Below are 10,653 nucleotides of genomic sequence, written 5' to 3'. Positions count from 1 at the left end.
TGGGACTGGCATCCCGATGACGAGCCATTTTCTCGTGAATGAGGAGCGGAGTCCACTCCTCTTGAGAATAACCCGCCTAGCATGGAGGATACAGACAACCCTAGTTGATACATGAGCTATTCGACCATACAAAACAGAGTGTTTATTTGAAGGTTCAGAGTTTGGCACATACAAATTTACTTGGAACGACATGTAGATACCGTATATAGGTAGGTATGGTGGACTCATATGGAATAACCTTGGAGTTTATGGAATTGGATGCACAAGCAGTATTCCCGCTTAGTACAAGTGAAGGCTAGAAAAAGACTGGGAAGTGACCAGCTAGAGAGCGACAACAGTCATAAACATGCATTAAAATTAATCAACACCGAATGCAAGCATGAGTAGGATATAATGCACCATGAACATAAATATCGCGGAGGCTATGTTGATTTTGTTTCACTACATGCATGAACATGTGCCAAGTCAAGCCACTCAAATCGTTCAAAGGAGGATACCACCCTATCATACCACATCACAACCATTTTAATAGGATGTTGGCACGCAAGGTAAACCATCATAAACTCCTAGCTAATTAAGCATGGCATAAGCAACTATAGTCTCTAATTGTCATTGCACATATGTTTCTTTCATAATAGGCTGAATCAGGAACGATGAACTAATCATATTTACAAAAACAAGAGAGGTCGAGTTTATACCAGCTTTCCTCATCTCAATAAGTTCATCATATAATCATCATTATTGCCTTTCACTTGCACGACCGAATAGTGTTGATAATAATAATAGTGCACGTGCATTGGACTAAGCTGGAATCTGCAAGCATTCAATTGAAGAGAGAAGACAAGGTAATATGGGCTCTTTGTTAGATCAACAATAATGCATATAAGAGCCACTCAACATTTTCATCACGGTCTTCTCCTCTCGACCCTCAAAGGAAAGAAAAGAAAAGAAACAAAACTATTTACACGGGAAAGCTCCCAACAAGCAAAAGAAGAACGAGAAATCTTTTTGGGTTTTTTAATTACTACTACTACAGGTATGGAGAGTAAACACACTAGAAGAAAACGAGAAAATGAAAATAAACTAGCATGGATGATACAATGAAAGAGTATGAGCACCGACAACTGGCATGAGTGTGTGAACATGAATGTAATGTCGGTGAGAGATACATACTCCCCCAAGCTTAGGCTTTTGGCCTAAGTTGGTCTATGCCCAAGGATCAAAGTGGCCCTCTCCGGTGTAAGGAGGAGTGTCCTCTGGGTGCCACTGGTTGGTAATCTCCTCAGGATTCCACTGAAAAACTGACTGTCGATAAGGGTCCTGTGGTGGTTCCGGCTCAGGCTCTGGAGCTGGTGTCACACTCCAGTATGCATAAACGTCCTTTGGTAAAACAAAGTACTTGCCTATAAATATGTTAAACAAAGAGGGAGCAGGAAAGGTAATAGTCTCAAAGTTATTCTAACCAAAAACCAGTCTATAGTTAAGCATCTTCTTCTTATTCTTAACAATAAAATCACGTTCTACCATGCTCTTATAATCTAGAAAAATATTAGTCAGCAACTTTTCCTCTTTCTCATAATGCCTGATAGGTATGTTAAAGTGTGCAGCTAGGCACGAGGCAAAAATGCCTCCAAGGACAGGGCCCTTAGTACGGTTCAGATTTCACCGTTTAGCAACAATAGCGCCTAAACTAAAAGTAGTATCTCGAAACAAGGTATGGCGCAAACTAACAATATCAGGAGCACTAAGGTTCCCACATTTCCCGCGACCAATTAAGCATCTACTAGCAGATATTGCAAAGTAACGTAGAACAGAAAAACGTATGCTAGTGATTCTTGCATCGGAAACTTTCCTCGTTTCCCCCACAGCAATCATATCAATAAATCCCTCCACATCATTACGATGTGGTTCCTCTATGCTGCCATCAAAAGGTATCAAACAATCCTGACAAAAATCTCGAAGTGACATTTCCTTATGCTCATCATATAAATAAAATTCCACCGAAGGTGGCGAGCTTCTAGCATGGAAATGAAAGTTTTGCACAAAGATATTGGTGAGTAAGAGATACTGATCGCGCTGATCGTGGAGGAAGGCGGTGAGGCCTGCATTCTCAGCCAAATAATAAAAATATTCATAAATCCCGGCCTCTTTCAAGAACTCATCACAAGGCCATTCACATGGCCGAACCTCCACAGTATGAGGGAGATTATACTTGGGCTTCTTGTTCTCTTCATCTTGCTTATCCTTCGAGCTTCGGCTCGAGGAGCCCCTCAAAAATCTCTTCATCCTTTTCTGAAAATGTCTGATATTTTTAGTAACTTAAAATAAAAGTGAACCAAACTCAACAAAATTGATAGAAACTACTCCTACAAGTGCCTAGAGGATATATCATGCATTAAAACTACTTTTGACCATATAAATTTGACATGCAAGCTCAAGAACAAGGTCACCTAAGCAGCAAAAATTTGCAATGAATAAAGCACTAGAACAAAAACTAATTGGACCATTGGAGGAGTCACATACCAAAGAACAATCCCCCAAAGCAGTTTTGTGAATGAAGCTTTGAGCAAGGAGATCAAAAATGCAGCAAGATGAGCAAGAACTCGGGTTTGAGCTGGCTAGTGATTTTTTTGGGAGGAAGGAGTGTGTGGTGGTTGGAATAAGTGGAGGGGACCCACGTGGGGTCCATGAGGCAGGGGGGTGCGCCCAGGGGGGGTGGACGCGCCCTCCACCCTTGTGGGCACGTGGCTGCTCCTCCTGCTATGTTTTTAGTGCCACATATTCTAAAATATTCTAGAAAAAATCATATTTAAATTTCAGGCCATTTGGAGAACTTTTATTTTCGGGGTATTTTTATTGCATGGATAATTCAGAAAACAAGCAGAAAATACTATTTTTGCTTTATTTAATATAAATAATAGAAATTAAAAAAAGAGGGTACAGAGAGTTGTGTTTTCTAAATTCATCCATCTCATGCTCATCAAAAGGAATCCACTAACAAGGTTGATCAGGTCTTGTTAACAAACTCATTTCAAATAACATGAAACCAGAGAATTTTCGAATAACACTAGGTTACCTCAACGGGGATATGCACATCCCCAACAATAAGAATATCATATTTCTTCTTGACAGTAGGACGAGGAAATTGAAAACCTCCAATAGTGATTGTTGAAATTTTCCCAATAGAATTGATACTATGGACTTGAGGTTGTTTCCTCGGAAAGTGTACCGTATGCTCATTACCATTAACATGAAAAGTGACATTGCCTTTGGTGCAACCAATAACAGCCCCTGCAGTATTCAAAAAGGGTCTTCCAAGGATAATAGACATACTATCGTCCTCGGGAATATCAAGAATAACAAAGTCCATTAAAATAGCAACGTTTGCAACCACAACAGGCACATCCTCACAAATACCGTCAGGTATAGCAGTTGATTTGTCAGCCGATATAAAGAGAGAGGCATAACACTAACACCGGCTCCAAGATCACATAAAGCAGTTTTAACATAGTTTCTTTTAATGGAGCATGGTATAGTTGGAACTCCTGGATCTCCAAGTTTCTTTGGTATTCCACCCTTAAAAGTATAATGAGCAAGCATGGTGTAAATTTCAGCTTCCGGTATCTTTCTTTTATTAGTAACAATTTACCGGACTCATATATTTCAACTTCTGGTATATTTCAACTCCAACGAAGTCCCATGGTTCCACCCTTGTTTTGGACTCTAACTTGTATGATTTGAATGGAACTAACCCGGACTGACGTTGTTTTCAGCAGAATTGCCATCATGTTGTTTTATGTGCAGAAAACAAAAGTTCTCGGAATGACCTGAAACTCCACGGGATATCTCACAATAAATAATGAAAAATCCTCGCCAAAGATGAAGACCAGGGGGCCCACACCCTTCTCACGAGGGTGGGGGCGCCCCTAGGGGGCGCCCCCTTACCTCGTGGCCCCCCTGGAGACCCCCCGACTCCAACTCCAACTCTATATAACTGATTTCGGGGAGAAAAAAATAGGAGAGAAGAAATCATCGCGTTTTACGATACGGAGCCGCCGCCAAGCCCTAAAACCTCTCGGGAGGGGTGATCTGGAGTCCGTTCGGGGCTCCGGAGAGGGGGATTCGTCACCGTCGTCATCATCAACCATCCTCCATCACCAATTTCATGATGCTCACCGCCGTGCGTGAGTAATTCCATCGTAGCCTTGCTGGACAGTGATGGGTTGGATGAGATTCACCATGTAATCGAGTTAGTTTTGTTAGGGTTTGATACCTAGTATCCACTATGTTCTGAGATTGATGTTGCTATGACTTTGCTATGCTTAATGCTTGTCACTAGGGCCCGAGTGCCATGATTTCAGATCTGAACCTATTATGTTTTCATCAATATATGAGAGTTCTAGATCCTATCTTGCAAGTCTATAGTCACCTATTATGTGTTATGATCCGGTAACCCTGAAGTGACAATAATCGGGATACTTACCGGTGATGACCGTAGTTTGAGGAGTTCATGTATTCACTATGTGCTAATGCTTTCTTCCAGTTCTCTATTAAAAGGAGGCCTTAATATCCCTTAGTTTCCATTAGGACCCCGCTGCCACAGGAGGGTAGGACGAAAGATGTCATGCAAGTTCTTTTCCATAAGCACGTATGACTGTATTCGGAATACATGCCTACATTACATTGAGGAATTGGAGCTAGTTCTATGTCACCCTATGTTATGACTGTTACATGATGAACCGCATCCGGCATAATTATCCATCATTGATCCAATGCCTACGAGCTTTCCATATACTGGTTTACACTTATTTACTTTCCCGTTGCTATTGTTACAATCACTACAAAATACCAAAAACATTACTTTGCTTTCATTACTCTTTTGTTACCGTTACCATCACTATCATATTACTTTGATACTAAACACTTTGCTGCAGATACTAAGTTTCCAGGTGTGGTTGAATTGACAACTCAGCTGCTAATACTTGAGAATATTCTTTGGCTCCCCTTGTGTCGAATCTATAAATTTGGGTTGAATACTCTACCCTCGAAAGTTGTTGTGATCCCCTATACTTGTGGGTTATCAAGACTAATTTCTGGAACCGTTGCCGGGGAGCATAGCTCTATTCTTTGAGTCACTTGGTATTTATATCTGCTGGACACTATGAAGAACATGAGAGATCCAAAAACTAAGATCTATCCCTCAACTACGAGGGGAGGTAAGGAACTGTCATCTAGCTCTGCACTTGATTCACCTTCTGTTATGAGTAAGCTTGCGACACCTACACCTGCTTCTGCTATTCGTTGTGATGTGTCGCATTTTACTGATGATGCTACTTCTGCTATGCATGATCCTTATGATGAAACTACCTCTATGCCTGATACTAGTATGCCACTTAGTGATTTTCTCGAGGAACGACTTGCTAGGGCTAGAGAGATTGAAAATATTGAATCTGATTATGAAGATGAAAGTGATGACGAAGAATCACTTGTTATTCCTGAGGGTTATTTATTTGATCAAGATGCTTCTTTAGCTATTTTAGCCTGCAAAGATAGATATGAACTCAAAAGGTTATTAGCTAAATGGAATAAGCAATCTCCAAATGCTAGGATGAGACCTGACCCTGCTTTTGCCACTTCACCTCTATGTGTTGCTAATAAGGATTATGAATTCTCTGTTGATCCTGATATAATTACTTTGGTTGACTCTGATCCTTTTCATGGTTATGAATCTGAAACTATTGTAGCACATCTTACTAAATTAAATGATATAGCCACCCTATTCACTAATGATGAGAGATCTCGTTACTTTTATATCCTTAAAATATCTTCGTTCTCATTAAAGGGTGATGCTAAGATATGGTTTAATTCTCTTGATCCTGGTTGTGTGCGTAGTCCCCAGGATATGATTTACTACTTCTCTGCTAAATATTTCCCTGCGCATAAGAAACAAGCTGCTTTAAAGGAAATATACAACTTTGTGCAAATTAAAGAAGAGAGTCTCCCACAAGCTTGGGGAGGCTTCTCAAGTTACTTGATACTTTGCCTGATCATCCTCTTAAGAAAAATGAAATACTTGATATATTTTATAATGGACTAACCGATGCTTCCATAGATTACCTGGATAGTTGTGCTGGTTCTCTTTTCAGGGAAAGAACACCGGATGAAGCTGAAATATTATTGAATAATATGTTGACAAATGAAAATAATTGGGCACCTCTTGAGCCAGCTACTGAGCCAGCTCCTGCTCCAATTAATGATCCTATTCCTAAACCAACTTCGAAGAACAGAGGTGTTCTATTTCTCAGTCCTGAAGAAATGCAAGAGGCAAAGAAATCTATGAAAGAAAAAGGTATTAAAGATGAAGATGTTAAGAATTTACCTCCTATTGAAGAAATACATGGTCTCAATTTACCGCCTGATGAAGAAATATATGATCTTAATCCTTTATTTATTGAAGAACCTCCAGACCTCGATAACCCGACACATGTAGTAAAGGTAAATTCTCTCTATAGATATGATAAAGCTGAAATCCCTCCTACTAAAATTGCTAGTCAATGCTTGGATGAGTTTGATAATTTTATGTTTAAGCAAGAAGACTTCAATACTTATTTTGGTAGAAAATTAAAACAAGATGCTGATATGATTAAATACTTGGGTGATTATATGGCTAATATTAGAGGAGAACTTAAACTTGTTAGCAAACATGCTTGTATGGTTACCACTCAAGTAGAACAAATACTTAAAGCTCAAAAAGAATTACTCAATGAGATGAATAGTAAGAAAAATGATTATGCTGTTAAAGTGGCTACTAGAACTGGTAGAATGACTCAGGAACCTTTGTATCCTGAAGGCCACCCTAATAGAATTGAGCAAGATTCTCAAAGAAATAAAATTGATGCACCTAGTTCTTCTAAAAAGAAGAAAAAGAAAAATGATAGAACTGTGCAAACTTCTAGTGAACCTATTGCTAAACCACCCAATAATCCAAAAGATATCTCTATGTCTGATGCTGAAACACAATCTGGTAATGAACATGAACCTAATGAAAATAGTAATGATGATGTTCATAATAATGCTCAACCTAGTAATGATAATGATGTAGAAATTGAACCTGCTGTTGATCTTGATAACCCATAATCAAAGAATCAATGTTACGATAAGAAAGACTTTGTTGCTAGGAAATATGGTAAAGAAAGAGAACCTTGGGTTCAGAAACCCATACCTTTTCCTCCCAAACCATCCAAGAAAAAGGATGATGAGGATTTTGAGCGCTTTGCTGAAATGATTAGACCTATCTTTTTGCGTATGCGATTAACTGATATACTCAAAACAAATCCTTATGCTAAGTACATGAAAGATATTATTACAAATAAAAGAAAGATACCTGAAGCTGAAATTTCCACCATGCTTGCTAATTGTACTTTTAAAGGTGGAATACCAAAGAAACTTGGAGATCCAGGAGTACCTACTATACCATGCTCCATTAAAAGAAACTATGTTAAAACTGCTTTATGTGATCTTGGAGCCGGTGTTAGTGTTATGCCTCTCTCTTTATATCGTAGACTTGACTTGAATAAGTTGACACCTACTGAAATATCTTTGCAAATGGCTGATAAATCAACTCCTATACCTGTCGGTATTTGTGAGGATGTGCCTGTTGTGGTTGCAAACATTACTATTTTAACAGACTTTGTTATTCTTGATATTCTCGAGGACGATAGTATGTCTATTATTCTTGGAAGACCTTTTCTTAATACTGCAGGGGCTGTTATTGATTGCAACAAAGGTAATGTCACTTTTCATGTGAATGGTAATGAGCATATGGTACACTTTCCGAGCAACAACCTCAAGTTCATAGTATCAATTCTATCGGAAAAATTCCATCGATTATATTTGGAGGTTTTGAATTTCCTCTTCCTACTGTCAAGAAGAAATATGATATACTTATTATTGGGGATGTGCATATCCCTATTGAGGTAACCTAGTGTTATTCGAAATTTCTCCGGTTTCATGTTAATCGGAATGGGTTTGTTAACAAGACTTGATCAACCTTGTTAGTGGATTCCTTTTGACAAGCATGAGATGGATGAAACTAGAAGCACAACCTTCTGTACCCTCTCTATACTTTCTGTTATTTAGTTGAAATAAAGTAAAAATAAATAATTTTTCTGTCTGTTATCCGATTATCCGTGCAATATAAAAATACCTCGAAAATAAAAGTTCTCCAAATGCCCTAAAAATTAAATATGATTTTTTTATAGAATATTTGAGGATTTATGGAATAAAGAACACACCAGGGGGGCCAACCACCTTTCCACGAGGGTGGAGGGCACGCCCCCTGCCTCGTGGGCCCACGGTGGCCCTCCTCCACTTATTTTTCCAGCCACACACTTCATCTTCCTCCCCCAAACACGAAAAACCAACTCAAACCCGAGCCCAAGCTCGTTTTGCTGCCATTTTCTATCTCCTTGCTCAAAGCACCTCTCACAAAACTGCTTGGGGAGATTGTTCCTTGCTATGTGACTCCTCCATTGGTCCAATTAGTTTTTTTTCTAGTGCTTTATTCATTGCAAATTTGTGTTGCTTAGGTGACCCCGTTCTTGAGCTTGCATGTCAAATTTATATGGTTAAAAGCAGTTTTGATGCATGATATAGGCTCTAGGCACTTGTAGGAGTAGTTGCTATCAATATTATTGAGTTTGGTTTACTTTTATTTTGAAGTTACTAAAAATTTCAGAATTTTTTAGAAAATGATGAGGAGATTATTGAGGGGCTCATCGAGCCAAAGCTCGAAGGAAAATGCACCGAAGCCTAAGTATAATTTGCCGCGCACCGCGGAGGTTCGGGCATGTGAATGGCCTTCCAAGGATTTCTTGAGAGCAGCCAGGATTTATGAATATTTTCATGAGTTGGCTCATAATGCAGGCCTCACCGCTTTCCTCCACGACCAATGCGATCAGTATCTCTTACTCACAAATACCTTTGTGCAAAACTTTCATTTTCATTCTAGGAACTCACCACCTACGGTGGAGTTTCGTTTATATGATGAGCATAAGGAGATGTCACTTTATGATTTTTGTCGGATTTGTTTAGTCCCTTTTGGGGCCAAGACAGAAGAACCACATCATGATGATGTGGTGGGATTTATTAATACTATCACTGTAGGGGAAACTAGGAAGGTTTCCGATGCACGAATCACTAGCATACATTTTCCTGTTTTACGTTACTTTGCATTATTTGCTAGTCGTTGCTTAATTGCTCATGGAAACTATGGAAACCTTAGCATCCCTGATATTATAATTTTGCTCCAAGGTTTATACAGTGATAACACTTTTAGTATGGGCGGCATTATTGCTAGAAGGTTAAGTATGAACCGTACTAAGGGTCCCATCTTTGGAGGCATCTATGCTACACGCCTAGCTGCACATTTTAATATTCCTATTAGGCATGCTGAGAAGGAAGAAAAAGTGTTGCCTCGTGTTTATTTAGATTATAAAAGTATGGTGGCACATGATTTCATTGTTAAGAATAGGGTAGGAGAGCTTAAATATCAATTGTTCTTTAATAAACATCATCCTGAGACCATTACCTTGCCTGCTCTTGCTTTGTTTGATTTGACTGTAGGCATGTACCTTGTCCCGTTGATGGCTATCCACGCCTATCGGAACCCTGCACCAGCCGAGGAGCCAGAACTGGAACCACAATTTGATCCTTCATGACAGTCTAACTATCAGTGGGATCCGGAGATGATTGCCAGCCAGTGGCAATCGGAGCCTTCTTCTTCCTCATCACAGTATGACCCCAACAACTATTATTATGGATATCAGCCAGGCCAGCCGTGGCCATAGACCAACTTAGGCCAAAACCCTAAGTTTGGGGGAGTACGTATTTCCCACCAACATTACATTTATGTTCACACACACTTATTGCTAGATGTCGGTGCTCATATTTTTTCATTGTATCATCCATGCTAGTTTATTTCCTTTTATGCTTTCTTCTTGTGTGTTTAATAAACCTTAAGAAAACAAAAAAATAGTTGTAGCTTTTAATTAGTTTACTTTCCATGCCTGTAGTAGTAATTAAAAAGAAAACCCAAAAATATTTCATGTTCTTCTTTTGCATGTTGGGAGCTTTCCCGTGTAAATAGTTTTATTTCTTTTCTTACTTTGGGGGTCTGTAGGAGAAGATCATGATTAAATTGTTGAAGTGGCTCTTTTATGCATTATTGTTTATCTGAAAAAAGAGCCCATATTGCCTTGTCTTCTCCTGTTTATTGAATGCTCGCAGATTCCAGCTTAGTCCAATGCACGTGCACTCTTATTATTTTTCACATTGTTCGGTCGTGCACGTGAAAGGCAATTATGATGATATATGATGGACTGACTGAGATGAGAAAAGCTGGTATGAACTCTACCTCTTTTGTTTTTGTAGATATGATGAGTTCATCGTTCTAGATTCAGCTTGTTATGAATAAACATGTTTGCAATGACAATTAGAGATCATAGTTGCTTATGCCATGCTTGATTAGCTATGAGTTATAATGGTTTACCTTGCGTGCCAACATGCTATTAAAAATAGTTATGATGTGGTATGATAGGCTGGTATCCTCCTCTGAATGATTTAAGTGACTTGACTTGGCACATGTTCACGCAT

This window comes from Triticum urartu, chromosome 2 (genome assembly GCF_003073215.2).
Source record: "Triticum urartu cultivar G1812 chromosome 2, Tu2.1, whole genome shotgun sequence".
In the NCBI taxonomy this organism is placed as follows: Eukaryota; Viridiplantae; Streptophyta; class Magnoliopsida; order Poales; family Poaceae; genus Triticum; species Triticum urartu.
This window is presented reverse-complemented; position numbering follows the sequence as displayed.